Source organism: Pleurodeles waltl, chromosome 3_1 (genome assembly GCF_031143425.1).
Source record: "Pleurodeles waltl isolate 20211129_DDA chromosome 3_1, aPleWal1.hap1.20221129, whole genome shotgun sequence".
NCBI lineage: Eukaryota > Metazoa > Chordata > Amphibia > Caudata > Salamandridae > Pleurodeles > Pleurodeles waltl.
In genome coordinates this window covers 673,789,543-673,804,645 of record NC_090440.1, presented here as the reverse complement: position 1 = coordinate 673,804,645, position 15,103 = coordinate 673,789,543, and positions in this window count along the sequence as shown.

Below are 15,103 nucleotides of genomic sequence, written 5' to 3'. Positions count from 1 at the left end.
TTTATGAACTCTCAATTGAAGTGTACTCACCTGGGAGGATACTATTTGTATAGTGTGTGTAGTAGAGGGAGAGGTTTGAATACAACTCCCAGAAGGCCCTGATTCAGTAACTCCAAACACCAGTTCAGTGGTCACTTGTCCAAATACCACGGTGTCTTAACTCTCAATTGAAGTGTACTCACTTGGAAGGATACCATTTGTATAGTGTGTGTAGTAGAGGGAGTGATCGGACTACAACTCCCAGGAGGCCCTGTTTCAGCAACTCCAAATACCATCCAAGTGTTCACTTGTTCAAAAACCCTTGTTTGCTAACTCTCAGTTGAAATGTACTCACCTGGGAGTGACCAAGATACAGATCATGCTCAACTCAGAGGCATGTCTGTCTACCTAGCTCCTTCTTGAATGGCTAACCCAAGATTAAACTATTGAGTTCAGGAATGACATCTTACCCAGTGTGTGCAACAAGTATTCCTAAGGCGTCAAGATGCATCACCAGATTGCTATTGGCAGTAGACGTTTTGACACAGCACTGTGCACATGATGACTCCAGTCACATATACAACAAAGTCCTGGGTTTGCCTCCATCCCACTCAACTGGGCCTCCAAATGGTCAAAGCCATATTTTGCCACTCCACAGTGTTGGCTGCACTTGTGGTAAGATTTAATTTTCAGGCCATCTCCCAAAGTGTAACTTAATCTGCATATCTCATCGACTGGTTGAGCCAAATCAGTTTGGCATGCTCCATACATGTCATGTGAAATCACCCAATACCATGGTTACTTAGCACAATAGGAATACCTACAACTTAACTTTGTCCAAGGTCTCTGCTTAATGTATAACAAAACCTTTTGAGGTAGATGTCACAATTCAACCAGTAACAATGTATGTTTTTCATCAATAGGTGGATCTGCCTCTGGGCACACAGAGGTAACAGAACAGACTACCACTATCCCCCTGGATGAAGCCCTCAGTGACGACAACACTACTGGACTTGTGTTATGGAGGATTGTTCTGGCCCATCTGACCCAGCAACAATGAGTCTCACTGTGCCCAAAATGTCACCTCCCAGCCCTGTTGCTTTGACATAACAGGAAACCTGTGTACCTAGCACAGATCCAATCATCTTGTGCCCCCCAGTCCTGAATCCTGAGGTGCAGCTCAACACTTCAAATACTAAGGTTCCAGGACCAAGTTGGAGAGGGCACCCTGTGCCAAGGGCACAGGCTCGTGGGGGTAGGGTACATGGGAGGGATGCTCTGGGCCACCGGGGTGAGGCTACTCATGCTGTTTTCAGCCAGGACACCATCAACCACGTCTTGGGGGTCTATCAAGAGTTCCAAAGCGTGAAAGGCCAGGTGTTGACTGAACTCCAGGAAATCAAGCAGCTACAGAAGGACATGTATAGGGACATGTGTGAACAGATGGAGTGCCACAGTTGCAAATTGCCTTCCTAATACGGGTGTTGAGGGACAAACACCCAACCCTGAGCAGAGGTTTTCAAAACCAATCTTCCCCTTCCTTTGGCTCATCAACAGCAGGCCCATAGACATCGGTGCCAGTCACAGAAAGGGAGGCGCTGCCAGAGGAGCAACCAGCCACAGACACCCCTGCCTCTGTAGCAACTGATCCCTTCTTCCCACAAGCGGGACGTCCAGCAAAGAATCAATGAGGTGCGGATGGCAAGACACCCGCCACTGCCAGCAATAACCATCTTCGTTAAGGTCCTCCTCTGTGTGTTACACATTCAATCTGTGGACTGATCCTGAACCACCTTCCATTTCCAATGGGAGGAGTACTCCGGACTTTGGACTCCCAATAGTATGGCATCAACTCCAGTGATTTCATTCACCATGACTGACCTCTTCACATTTCTTTTTTTGGTTGATTCATGCCACATATATTTTCTGTTTGTCATAGCTTCACAATAAAATCACCAATCACTGACTCATTGTCTGCCGATTTTGATTTGATATTTAGCCATGTTTATATGTCAGACCATGTGAACCATACGATGATGATCCAAAGTACTTGTTCAGGATGGGATATGTTGCATATACACAGTTTCCAGCTCAGGATTACAACCGTCTCACATAAACACATACATACAAGTGTCTAGTCAAACTAAATATTTATTTCAGTGTTCAACACATAGGCTGGCAATATGTCTGAACAATTGGAAATCATAAATGATTTACTTATACTGAGTAAATGAACATATTTACAGGTGCATACCTTCAGACCAAGGAAGGATGGGATTTGGCAGGCATTGTCCTATAGAATAGGCAAACATTGAAGTGGTTGAATTCACCAGCTTTAGCCTTATCACATTCCACACCAAAATAATTCAACATCACAAAATCCAAGATACAGACTGATGGCAGTACAACAGTCCCTGATCATAGGGCCATCATAATCCAATGCTCATGCATCTGATGGTATGACACAAACATATGTCAGTGTTGTGGCATATGCACTGTGGCCTACAATGATGAAACACATATACAGCTATATAAAGGTCATACAAAAAGAGTGTTTAGCCAATGTGAAGGGAAAATGTCTTGGTCGTAAGCTAGGGCTACATATTTTATGGCCACACGATGACACACATGAGGCATCAGGCCCACCACAGCACACAAAACAAGCCCATTGGGCACTTCTGACCGTCCACCCAAAGACTGTTCAAGGTCTCTTGGCACGGGTCTCATACACCCAAACTCCATGACCTACATTACCTGGACCAATCCATGTCCACTTTGTATGTCAGTCAGCATCGCACACCTGCCAATGTCACAACTCAGAAATGCCCACATAAAGATGTCATGGTGAAGATACCTGTACAATGAACAAAACAAGGAGTTTAGGCTTGAAACCACACATATGACAAGTCACATAGCAAGCATCTGAAAAACAAAGTACATTGCAAGGAAACCGATACAAACAAAACCACGTCATCAAGGTGGGGATGTGTCAAAAGCTATCTAATCAATCGTCCTTTGACTGATTTGCAGAGTAGCAACTCCCTAGCTGTTTCCAAAACACTCAACTCCACACATTCTCACAACTGTAGTTCATTGTACAGTCAGTCATAACATCACATGACATACACTCATGAGATGAATCTGTGGATGAGATCTTACAAGTTAGCTCCTTCCTATTCATCACTGTTATCATCAGTTGGCATTTCATGATTCTCACCTGGTGGCTCTGCAGGCTCCCCCTCCGATGGTATGTACAGGATATTCCTCAGCAGGGCACTGTTGTGGAGCATGCAACATGCCACAATGATCTACCACACTTCCTGGGATGAGTAGAGGAGGGCTCCACCAGTCCTGTCCAGACAGCGGAATCTGGCCTTCAGGAGCCCAGAAGCCCACTCCACTGCCCGCTGTTGTTCTTCCATGGGCTTCATTAAAGTGGACTTCCCCTGGCATAGTTGGATTCCTCAGCAGCGTCAAAAACCAGGGATGGTTTGTATATGCTGAGTCTCCTGTTAAGGAATGGGACATGAGTGAAACAATGAGTCACTCACTTCATGATTGTAGCACCTGACATTGCTCACACACAGTTAGGACAGACGTGACTTACCAACCAGCCAGGCCCGCTCTGGTTGCAGCTGTGACATCATCTGGGATATGGTGCATTATGAAGGAATCATGTGCTGATCCTGGATAATGGGCACACACATTTGAGATGTAGAGATCTGCTAAACAAACAACTTGCACGTTGATGGAATGGAAGTTCTTTCTGTTGCAATAGACTTGTCCAGTGGCCTGCAGTGGCACCAAGCCAACATGTGTGCCATCAATGGCCCCCACCAAATGTGGGAGGCAGGCAAAACCATCGAAGTTAACCTTCACATTGGCTAAAACCTGATATAGCTGTCAATGTGTTTCAACATTGCTGAGAGGAAATTCTTCAACACCCGACTGAACATAGATTGGGACATACCAGCAGGGCTCCTGTATGTTGGAAGGACCATGTAGCCAGGAAGTGCAATACTGACATGACTTGCACAATGGGTGGTATGCGGGTTGGATTACTGGCAACAGATCTGGCTCCAACTGACGACATAAGTCCACAATTGTTTACCTAATCAGACGGTATAACTGGATGACGAGGTGTTCCTCCATGGTCTAAAGGTCTGGCATTGGACGCTAAACAGGAGGCTGTCGGATCCGCCCTCTCCCAGAGTACCTATGTGTGACAAGACATGATTTGTAACATTAGTCAGTATGTCCCCAGCAACATACATGATGCATGCCAACAATATCATGTGACAAAGCATTTCTGACTGGATAGACATGACACCCAGTACACATCACAGCTTGCAACTACACAAGGGTCAAATAATGTGAGCCCCTTGGTTGTCAACACATGTGTCCACAACATGGATTTGGGCAACACCCAACCATCTGCTACACAATAGCCCCTCGAAATCTGACTGTATTTTCCAACTGCCAAAAAAAACATCAGCGGTGGTGGTCCGTGCACTGCTGTAATAGGCCATCTGTGCCCAGCAACACACTACACTGGTGATTGTGTAGTGGGTCCTACAGAATGAGACAGATTTAGGATGTTTCTAATGATATGAAACATATATTGTTGTTGTGATCCATTTTACAGGGCCATATACAGCATTTCAAGTCACCAAAATGGAGAATGTACACTGGACATCAGGAACTGCCCACAGAAGTCATCAGCGCAGTAGGCAGTTCCAACCGCAGTAGACACAGCTATTGGCTACCGTTGTTGCCTGTGGCGGTCGTGGCCCAATTGCTGTGTCAGTCGGAGGCGGTGACCACATATGTGGTCTAGGTGTGCAAAATCAATCACTTGACTCCTGACACTGCTGCCAGCAACACCTCCACCACTTCAGCTGCTGTGCTCTGCATCTGGGAGCAATCATGCCATGCCCACCGGGTGAAAGGGCCCCTGCCTTCCCTGTAGGGGAGCTGGAGAGGCTTGTGAGTGAGTTCCTTCCCCTGTATGGACAGCTCTATGGTTCACCAAAGGAGCAGGTCAGTACATCATTTGCACAATTGACTCTGTTCAACCCCATACTTTCCATCCTCACAGGCTAAAGCGTGCCCCTGTGTGCCACACTGTAGCCTGTGAGGATGGAAAGTATGGGGTTGAACAGAGTCAATTGTGCAAATGAGGTACTGACCTGCTCCTGTGTGCCAGACAGACTGCTTGTGTGTCTGTTGTTGTAGTCTGTGTGGTATCAATGTGATTTACAAGGTACAGGTATTAATGACCAGTACTATATATTGTGTTCATTCATATAGTATTGTGTGATTTTTTGGGGGATTCTGGATCCCCCTTGTGTTTGATGCACATAACTGGGCAAGGACACTTTACTGCTATACAATGACATTTCTTTGCTTCTGATGGTTGTAAATGTTAGACAACATGTATGAGTATGACAGCATGAGCTGTGTATGCATCTTGTCTGAGCCATTTGAGGATATTGTAAGCAATGTGTATTATGCCACAGATCTTTCACTCCACATTTGACCTTGCCAGACTGTAGTCTGCAAGGCATATCATGACTCATTGTGCCCTTCAGATTGCGACCCAGGCCGCAAGCCACAAGCCACAAGCCACAATCCACATTGCTGATGGCCACATGATGTACTGTCATGCATGGAAGTGATGGAAATGTAAGTGTCATGTAGGTTCTATATGCTCAGCCTACAGAGACCAGGGCCTGTCAAATGTATTTCCCACTATGGAACATAGACATGGATGTGGGCAAGTAACTGTGGCTATGGAACTGTGGCACTGTGCCCACTCCCTGTAGACCAGCAGATCCTGGCACAATATGACGCTCTAGTCGCAACACTTGCTCTGAATGCCTCAGTCTATTGACTAGATTAGGAATGGGCACAGAGGTAAATCACAGAACTAGACCATATGTGCATTTTGCATCATTGTCAATGTGTGTCTTTGATTCATAACAGGCCCTTTACTCCCACAGTGTGTTGTCATCTTCACAGGAGTCAGATTTGTCCTGTACAGGCTTATTGCACAAATGACAGATCTACAGTGCAGTCAGTGTGAAGATTCCTGGGAGACCATGACGTGTGATTCAGTAGCTTGGTTGCACACCAGTAATTGCAGAATGCATACCTTTGTATGTTGGATACCTTCTCTATAGTTTAGAAACATATGTTCAAAGGGGTGTTCTGTGGTACAGGTGCATACCACAGAAACCCACCCTGAAGTGGTATGAATCTGCATTTGGTAGGCCACATGCCCACACATGCACAGGGAAGACACTTTCTGTACCAACCATGCCAGCCCCTTTATTGTCACTCACGTGTAACGGTGAAGTCTGTACTTAGGTAGTTGCCCATTGGGATTGTATGCATTGAGTCAGTGTTGCAAAGTGTAAATATGTTTGTCAAGTCAGGCCTAAGGAGTTTACCTTTCAGAAGCCAAATTGGTGTGTGGTGTTTCATTGTGGCTCACACACAGTACATGGTGCTGATGCATGGGCTACCTGTTGTCAGTAGGTTTGCTTAGTCATTGTAGGCCCTGAGCAGGGTATTGGGTTAGTCTGCAGAGGTCTCCAAAAAGGACACAGCATTGGTGAGCATTGGTGACCGGGGGCCTGAACTTCATTACCCGGCTTTACCAGCAACAGGGAGATGCCGCACCTCAGTCTTTTGCACCAGGAGGCACTTAATAGTGACTGCTTGGACCCGCTGCTTGGGACACAGCATTGGCGAGCATTGGTGATGAGGGACCGGGGTCCTGAACTTCATTACACAGCATTACCAGTGGCAGGGAGAGACCGCACATCAGTCTTTCGTGCCAGGAAGTGCTTAATCGTGACTGCCTGGACCCACTGTGAAGAACGCAGCATTGGTGAGCATTGGTGACCGGGGGCCTGAACTTCATTACCCAGCATTACCAGTGGCAGGGAGAGGCCGCACCTCAGTCTTTCACGCCAGGAGGTGCTTAATAGTGACTGTCCAAACCCACTGCGCATATGTGCCTTCAATCTGATGACATTCCATGGCATGTGAGCAATGTGAGGGTGTCAGTTGAATTGGTAGATGTAATGTTGGTATGGTGTTGCTGTTGTGTGACACAATGTTCTGTACACTTCACTGTCCCTGTGCCAAAGATGAGCAGGCGTGTGTTATTTTGGAGTGTGGGGGTACAGTGTCAGTGACCTGCCCAAAGAGGGCGTGTAATAGCTGTCTATGTGTCATTGTTCATGAATGACTCCGACCTGGGACACAATGTCAACTGTATTTGGTGCCCATAGCATGAGCCCCATATCATGTGGATGAATGCGCGACGATCTGTTGTTGATCTTCATGACACAGGTAGGTGTGTGTTCTTACCACTGGTTGCGTCCACTGTACTGTGGATTTGGGGCTTCATCTATGAGCAACAGTAGCGGCAGGATGTGTGTGATGGGCTCCATACCAGCACAGGATGTGTAACGGTGCCTGCAGGTTAGTTGCTTCCTTTATGCTCTCTGTTTCCGCCTGCTGGGATGCAGTGGTTGGACCACCACGGTCACATTGGCGGTAGGCAACAGCATTATGTGCACATCAGAAACACTGGCTCCATCGGCCTGTTTGGCCTGCCTCACCAGCCCCAGCAGTCTGCACTGCCTGGCGGTGCCAGCGGGACCGAGGCGATCTTTCCTCTATGGGACTGCATGCATCGTAATATGGTCGTCTGACCGCCAATCCGATGGCTGTCGGACTGTAGCCACCACCATGGCGGCCACGGACCAGCAAACTCGTAATCAGCCCATTGGTACCAAACTACAATGATTCTATAAGCCAGGTTTGTGTAAGTCCATGTTTGAGAGTGTTGGAGTTGCTCGTGCTATTTCAGTGTATTCAGTTTGCTTTCCAACTATTACCTTATACTATTGGAAACTTCCAGAAACGTTAACTCACAAATGGGGCAGAGTTTACATTTCAGTCAGCTGCTTGATTTAGGATTCATTTCCTTTACTTGTTAAGATTATGTTTATTCATAATCACTCAATATGGTTTTACATGTGGCTTGTAGTGTCTTGTTCTGTCCTGTTTAGTACTGGCTATCATTGCATGTAACTGTTTTTGACTTTGTAAATAACATTTGTGTATATATATATATATATATATATATATATATATATATATATATATATATATATATAAAACTCTTCACACAGCACTCTTTTTCACAGCGCTGTTCCATTTTACTGCTTAATGATTATTATAATAATGTTTGGATATTTGAATAAATGCATGTTGTTAGCAGTCTTAGATGCTTTCTTATTTGCTACTTTAAACTCATACTTGTAAATGCTATGAAGATATAATCCAGTTATAAGTCACAGTTTTTTGGTCTGGCGTTCAGGACAGCCCTTTCCTTACCTAATGAGATCAACCTAAAAAATGGCATTCATGATTAAATAGAGGGGCTTTGACTCTGCCCACATGTTGGTGGACAGGGGAACATATTTTGTTTGGGTAGAACTTGTGTGCTTCAACAGAAAATAGTGCATTTGTTCATCAATTTGCAAAAGCCAGAGCTCCTCATCAAGTCTAGCTAATGTGTTACAACAAAGCATGACCTTTAGACCAAACATGCCACTGCAATGTTATATATCTCCTAGATAATTATATAATTATGGTGTTTGCTCTTCGTTCACAGCAGGACAGACGGGAGGAGGGAAGTCAAGAGTAATGTTTTCCAAGCCACCTTCTCCTTGCCTTTCCATCACCAACTTCAGAGATACCTTAACATGACACTCCTTGAGAGAATGATGTTTTCTCTTTCTAATTCCTAGATTTAAGACGTAGGGATTGGAGAAATGTTTTTGTGCTTCTTGGCTCCCAAACGTTTATTTAATCAATTTTTATTTATTAATTCTAAACAATTACATTACTGGCATTAGATAATTTACTTCAAATGTAACATTTTACACTTTAAATTAAATCAATTTACCTAAATAATATACTATATTTTTAAGTACCCCTTCTCTGACTCTTAAAAATCCCTAACTGCTCCATAACATTCCTAGAACTCTACAATCTCTGTACTATTCTAGAACACTACCCTTCCCTGAACCCTAACAAATTCCTTGCTACCTCTTACAGCTCCCCCACCTGAACCCTAAAATATCCACACTCCCCCTTATTGCTACCCTTCTCTGAACTGGAAAACATTGCTACCGTTTACACTACCCATCCAGGAACCCTGAAAGCCACTTAATGCTCCTTAGCACTAGTTTTCCCTGAACCATAAGAACTCCTGGCTAATCGTAATGCTACCCATCTGTAACTATCCCTTACCCTTATCCTTCCTTCAACCCAGAAGACCCCTTACTACAATTTAATTGAACCCATCCATAAACCCCAAAAACACTTACTAGTTATTTACGCTAACCTTCTGCGAACCATGAAAAACCCATACCCCCCTTAAAGCTACCCATCCCTGAACCATAAAACCCCATTACTGCTCCTTATCCCTACCCTTCTATGAACCCTAAATACCCTATACTACTCCTTAACTTTACACTTCCCTGAGTTGGAAGGCCTTGCCACCCATTACTGAATCCTAAAAACTCCTTACTACTCCTTACAATTGTCCTTCTCTGTACCCTAAAAACTCCTTACTGCCCCATAACGCTACCTTTCCCTGAACCCTAAAAACGAGTTACTACTCGTTAATGCTACCCTTCCATGAACCCTACAAACCCTTTATCGCTGCCCTGCCCTCAAACTCACAAACATCTTACTATCCATTAACGCTACCCATCCTTGAATGCTAAAAACCCTAGCTAGTCCTTAAAGCTACTGTCCTTGAACCTTACTAATACCTTCTTAAGCCTTAATACTATGCAGCTCTGCAGCCTAAAACCCCTTACTACCTCTTAACACTGCTCTTCCCCGAACTACATAAACCAGTTGCTACTACTTAAATGCTGCTTTTCCCTGAACCCTCAAAGCCTTACTACCCCTTAGTAGCACCAGTCCCTGAACCCTAAAAATCACTTACTACCTCTAAGTTACCCTTCCTTAAACCCTAAAAGCCCTTACTGTCCCTTCATGCTACACTTTCGTGATCCCTAATACCACCCATGGTACCACTTACAGCTACGCCATCCTGAACCCTAAAAACCTTAATACCCCAGAAAACGACCATATGCCTGAACACTAAAGAAAGCTTTACTACCCAATAATTCTACCCATCTATTAACCTTAAAAACCCTTACTATCCCATAATGCTACCAATTCCTGAACCCAGAAGAAATGTGTACCACCTCTTAAAGCTACCCATCTCTGACTCTATACTATCCTTTCCCACTACCCTTCCCTGATCCTTTCAAACCCTTATTAACAGTTAACACTACACATCCATGAACCCTAAAACTCTTACTATCCCTTAATGAAACACATCCCTGAAACCTAAAACTGGTTACTGGCTCAACAACACTACTCTTCCTCAGACCACAAAAACCCCTTTCTGTCCATTAATGCTACTCTTCTGTGAACCCTTAAAACCCTTACTAATGCTGAACGCTACCCTTTCCTGAATTCTAAAAATTCTATACAACTTAGTGCTATTCTTCCATGAACCTTAAAAAACACATACTATTCCTTGACGCTATCTTTCCATGAATCCTTAAAACCTGTTACTACCTCTTAACAATATCTATCCATGAAGCCTAAAAACCACATACTGTCCCTCAATTCTACCCTGCCCTGAACCAGAAAACCTTGCTACTCTGTAAAACTACCTACATCTGAACATCAAAAATCCTCACAACTCTCTATCTCTTCGCTTCCTCAGCCCCAAAACTGCTTACTACATCTTAATGGTACCCTTCCCTGAAACATAAAGCCCCCGTAGTGCCTGTTAACACTACCCTTTCCTAAACCTACAAACCCCTTATTACCTCTTAACGCTACTGTTCCCCGAATCTGACAAACCCTTTAATGCATCCTTTCCTTGAACCCTACCGATCCCTTACTATATCTTAATACTACCCCTCTCTGAACCCCGAAAACCCTAACTACCCTTTAACACCACTGTTCCTTAAACCGTAAAAAACACTTACTAACCTTTAACCGCCCTTTCCCTAAACCTCAAAACATCTGCTCGCTCCCACCTAATGCTACTGTTCCCTAAAACCTAAAAACCTTACTATTCCTTAATGCCACACATGCCTGCACACTAAAACATTTGACCACCCCATACAGCTAACCCTGTCTGAGCCCCAAAAACTTTCATCACCCCCTTAAGGCTCTCTATCCCTCAGCCCTAAAACACTCTTGCCACCCCTTACAGTTACCCATCCCTGAATCTTATAACCCCCTTACTACCCTTTAACACTACCCTTCCCTGAACCCTAGAAATCCCCATTGCCCTTAATTCTACCATGCATAACCCCTAAAAAGCCTTACTACCCCTTCATTTTAACCTTTGCTGAGCCCTACCAACCCTTTACTATCCCTTAATGCTACCCATCTTAGAACCCTAAACATCTCTAACTACCCTTTAATGCAACCCCTCCTTTAATCCTAAAAACTCTGTACTACCCTTTAATACTATCCTTGCCGGTACCCTACAAATGCCTTGCTATGACTTAACAGTAGCCTTCAATGAATTAATAAAAAATCCTTCCTAACCCTTAATACTACTCATGCCTGAACGCTAAAAATCCCTTACTGCTCCTTACAGCTATCCTTCCCTACAGCCTAAAAACCCATACTATCATTTACTGCTACCTTTCTCTGAACTGGAAACAATTACGGACCTTAAAGACTACCATCTCCTCAGAACCCTTACCATTCCTTAGTGCTACCTATGCTTGAACCATAAAAGCCCCTTACCACCTTTTTTTACACCATGCTTCCCTGAACCATATAAACCTATCACTACACCCTGATGCTACCCACAACTGAACCCTAAAAGCCATCACTAGTTCTTGATGCTACCCATTCCTGAAACCTAAAATTATTTTACTACCATTTAACGCTACCCTTCACTCAACTCTAAAGACTCCTTATTACCATTAGCACTATCTGTCCCTGAAACTTAAAAAACGAACCCTACAAACTCAATAAACCCTTAATGCTCACTCAAGGAATCTGTCTGCTGAAAGCAGGGAGAGGCTAAGTGTGAAATACTAGGAAGAACTGGGAATCATATTACTGATTCAACTGGTAATTCCTCACTTCGAAGGTGACCCTCAGGGAAGCATGTGATCCTTTTTATTTCTATTGTCATCTCCTTCCCCTCAGTTAACAATGCTCTAGGTATGTGGAACTTTGGACTGGAGTTACTGGGTGATAGCTATCAAGGACATGGTTACGAGACCCTTAGGGCCTGATTTATGAAATGTTAGCGATTTATATTTTGTACGTTTGTGCTGTTTTTGCGTCACAAAATGACGCAAAGGTGGCGCTAACTTTTCATAAATCAGGCCCTTAGTGGTGTAGAGCAACAGAGAAGAGCTTACCTCTTTAAAGAGTTAGAAAAACTATTTACGGCATCAGTGGAAGCACTTTTAAGACTGCATTCTGCTGCCTGTGTAGAGTGGAGCTGTGCTGAATTGTCATTTTTGAGAAATGAGCACTGCCCCACCAATGGAGTAATTTACAGAATGTCGGATGTTTTGCAGTTAAACCACAATTTCACATTACTGCAAATTTAAAGATAAATGTGCAAGCATTGTTTCTGTCTCTCTTGCCGTAATTATTGGTATAAAATTAACACCAGCTTTTTGCTTCTGCACTGCTACTAATAGGCCTGAAATTTAATGCTTTACTCCTAATGCAAAATTAGCATTAAATGCACAGCAAACCGTTTTCCACAATTTTTTCACAACTTCCCATATATTCTAAATGAACCCCAAAGTACTATATCTGTGAATGAAAAAATACACCAGATAATAGTGCTATTCTAAATTGATCATAATCATGGCTTATCTAGGCTTTTCTAGGTAAGGCATATGGCTTATCTATATATATAAGGTAAACTTACTTTTTTAGATCTGGCTTGACAGGGCAGCTGTCTGGGTGACATATTCTTAACAATTCTTTAAAATATAAATTGAGTGGGCATGGCTCTACCCAGAGGAGTTAAAATGCTCTCACCTCATCCCAATAGCTAGCAATGTATCATTCCACCTTCCTGGAAATGCTTCCACAAGGGATTATAAATCTGAACATTAAACTCAACTATGCTGTTTGTCACCTTCAGTTCATTTTCTCCTATATGTAGTCAGAAAGCAATATGTTTTACTATCCTTTCCCAGAAATGGCAAAACTAGCAGGACAGGCTTTAATGTGATAATCAACCTTTATGCATACAATGCATATAAACAGTTTTTGTCAATACCTCTGTTTACATTTGTGGAACATTAAAGTCAGACCTATTGTCTCTGACAATGCTTGTTAAATTAATATATCATTGTTCAAAGTCATTTCCTTAGGCAATCTCTTGTATTGTACTGTAATAAAGTGCAGAAGCTAAATGCATGTTTTGGCCCAAAATACGTGTCTCTTGCTTGAATAGAGTTCCCAATCATTTCTATTTTGTTTTCTAAAGGATCTGGAATGGCATCAAATACTTCTTCAAATCTGCAATTGAAAGATGAGCAGTCGTGGCTTGCGGGAGGGAAAATGGGTGGTGCTGGACAAGGGTGCCTGTGCTGTACGCAGGATTGTATTTGTGCAGGAATCCTGAGAGTCTTTTTCATCTGTCTATGTATGCTGCAGAATGCAGAATGCAACATGCATAAAAAGAAGAAAAAACAAGGAGAAATAAAAATATTTCACCTCATCACGCCTTTCCTGGGGTGTCTTTTTGGTGCATTCCCAGGTTTATCAAATTTAGTAAATTTGGAAAAGTGCCAAAAATCATGGGAGTTGCATGAGAACACCCACGCAATGCCCATGGAACACCTCCCTTGCGCAGAGTAAGGCAATGCAGCGATTTGCACTGCATTGCATTATTCCAGATTTTTACAGCTATTCAAAGCCAAGCAAAGTGGCTTTGCTTGGCTTTACAAATCTGACTTAAGGCTTGCAAAACAAAGCAGGTCATAAATATGACCCCAACTCTTTTGTGCCCCCTCACTCTGTCCAGTTAATGACCATTTTCTTGCTCACTCAGTCAAAAGTCATGCGGAAGCTGGATACTGCCAAACTGTCTGTTTTTTTTAGAAACCTTACATGCTTGATCACTGTTAGACTTTTCATCGTTGGTGTGGTTTCCCCTAACTTTTTGACTCTGTTTCCCAGGTTGTGATGTGTGCTGGACTCTGTTTTTGTTACTCTGGGCACTTTACCACTGCTATCCAGTGCAAGTGCTCCTGTACAAAATGTGTATGTAATTGGAGATCCATGATTGGCATATTTGATTTACTAGTAAGTCCCTAGTAAAGTGCACTAGAGGTGCCCAGGGCCTGTAAATCAAATGCTACTAGTGGGCCTTCAGCACTGGTTGTGCCACCCACATTAGTAGCCCTGTAAACATGGCTCAGACCGGCCTCTGCAGTGTCTCTGTGTACAGTTTTAAACTGCCAATTCGACTTGGCAAGTGTACCCACTTGCCAGGCCTACACCTTCCCTTTTCTTACATGTAAGACACCCCTTAGGTAGGCTGTAGGTAGGCCCATGGGCAGGGTGCAATGTATGTTTAAGGTAGGACATATACTAATGTGTTTTATATGTCCTGACAGTTTGCCAAATGTGTTTTTCACTGTTGCAAGGCCTATCCCTCTCATAGGTTAACATGGGGGCTATCTTCAAAAATGATTAAAGAGAAGATTCCCTTTGGGAGCAGACAGAAATATGGAGTTCGGGATCCCTGAGGTCACAATTTTAAAATACATCTTTTAGTAAAGTTGGTTTTAAGATTGTGTTTTTGAAAATGCAGAAAGTGGGCTTTTTCTTGCTTAAACCATTTCTATGACTGCCTGTTTGTGGATTCCCTGTCTGGGTCAGTTTGACAGTTGGGCGGTTTGCACCTCTCTTTGGACAGTGACACAAAGGGAGCTGGGGTGTAGTCTGCATTTCCTGATGAGCCATCTGTGCTAGGAGTGAGGGGAGGAGTGGTCACTTACACCTG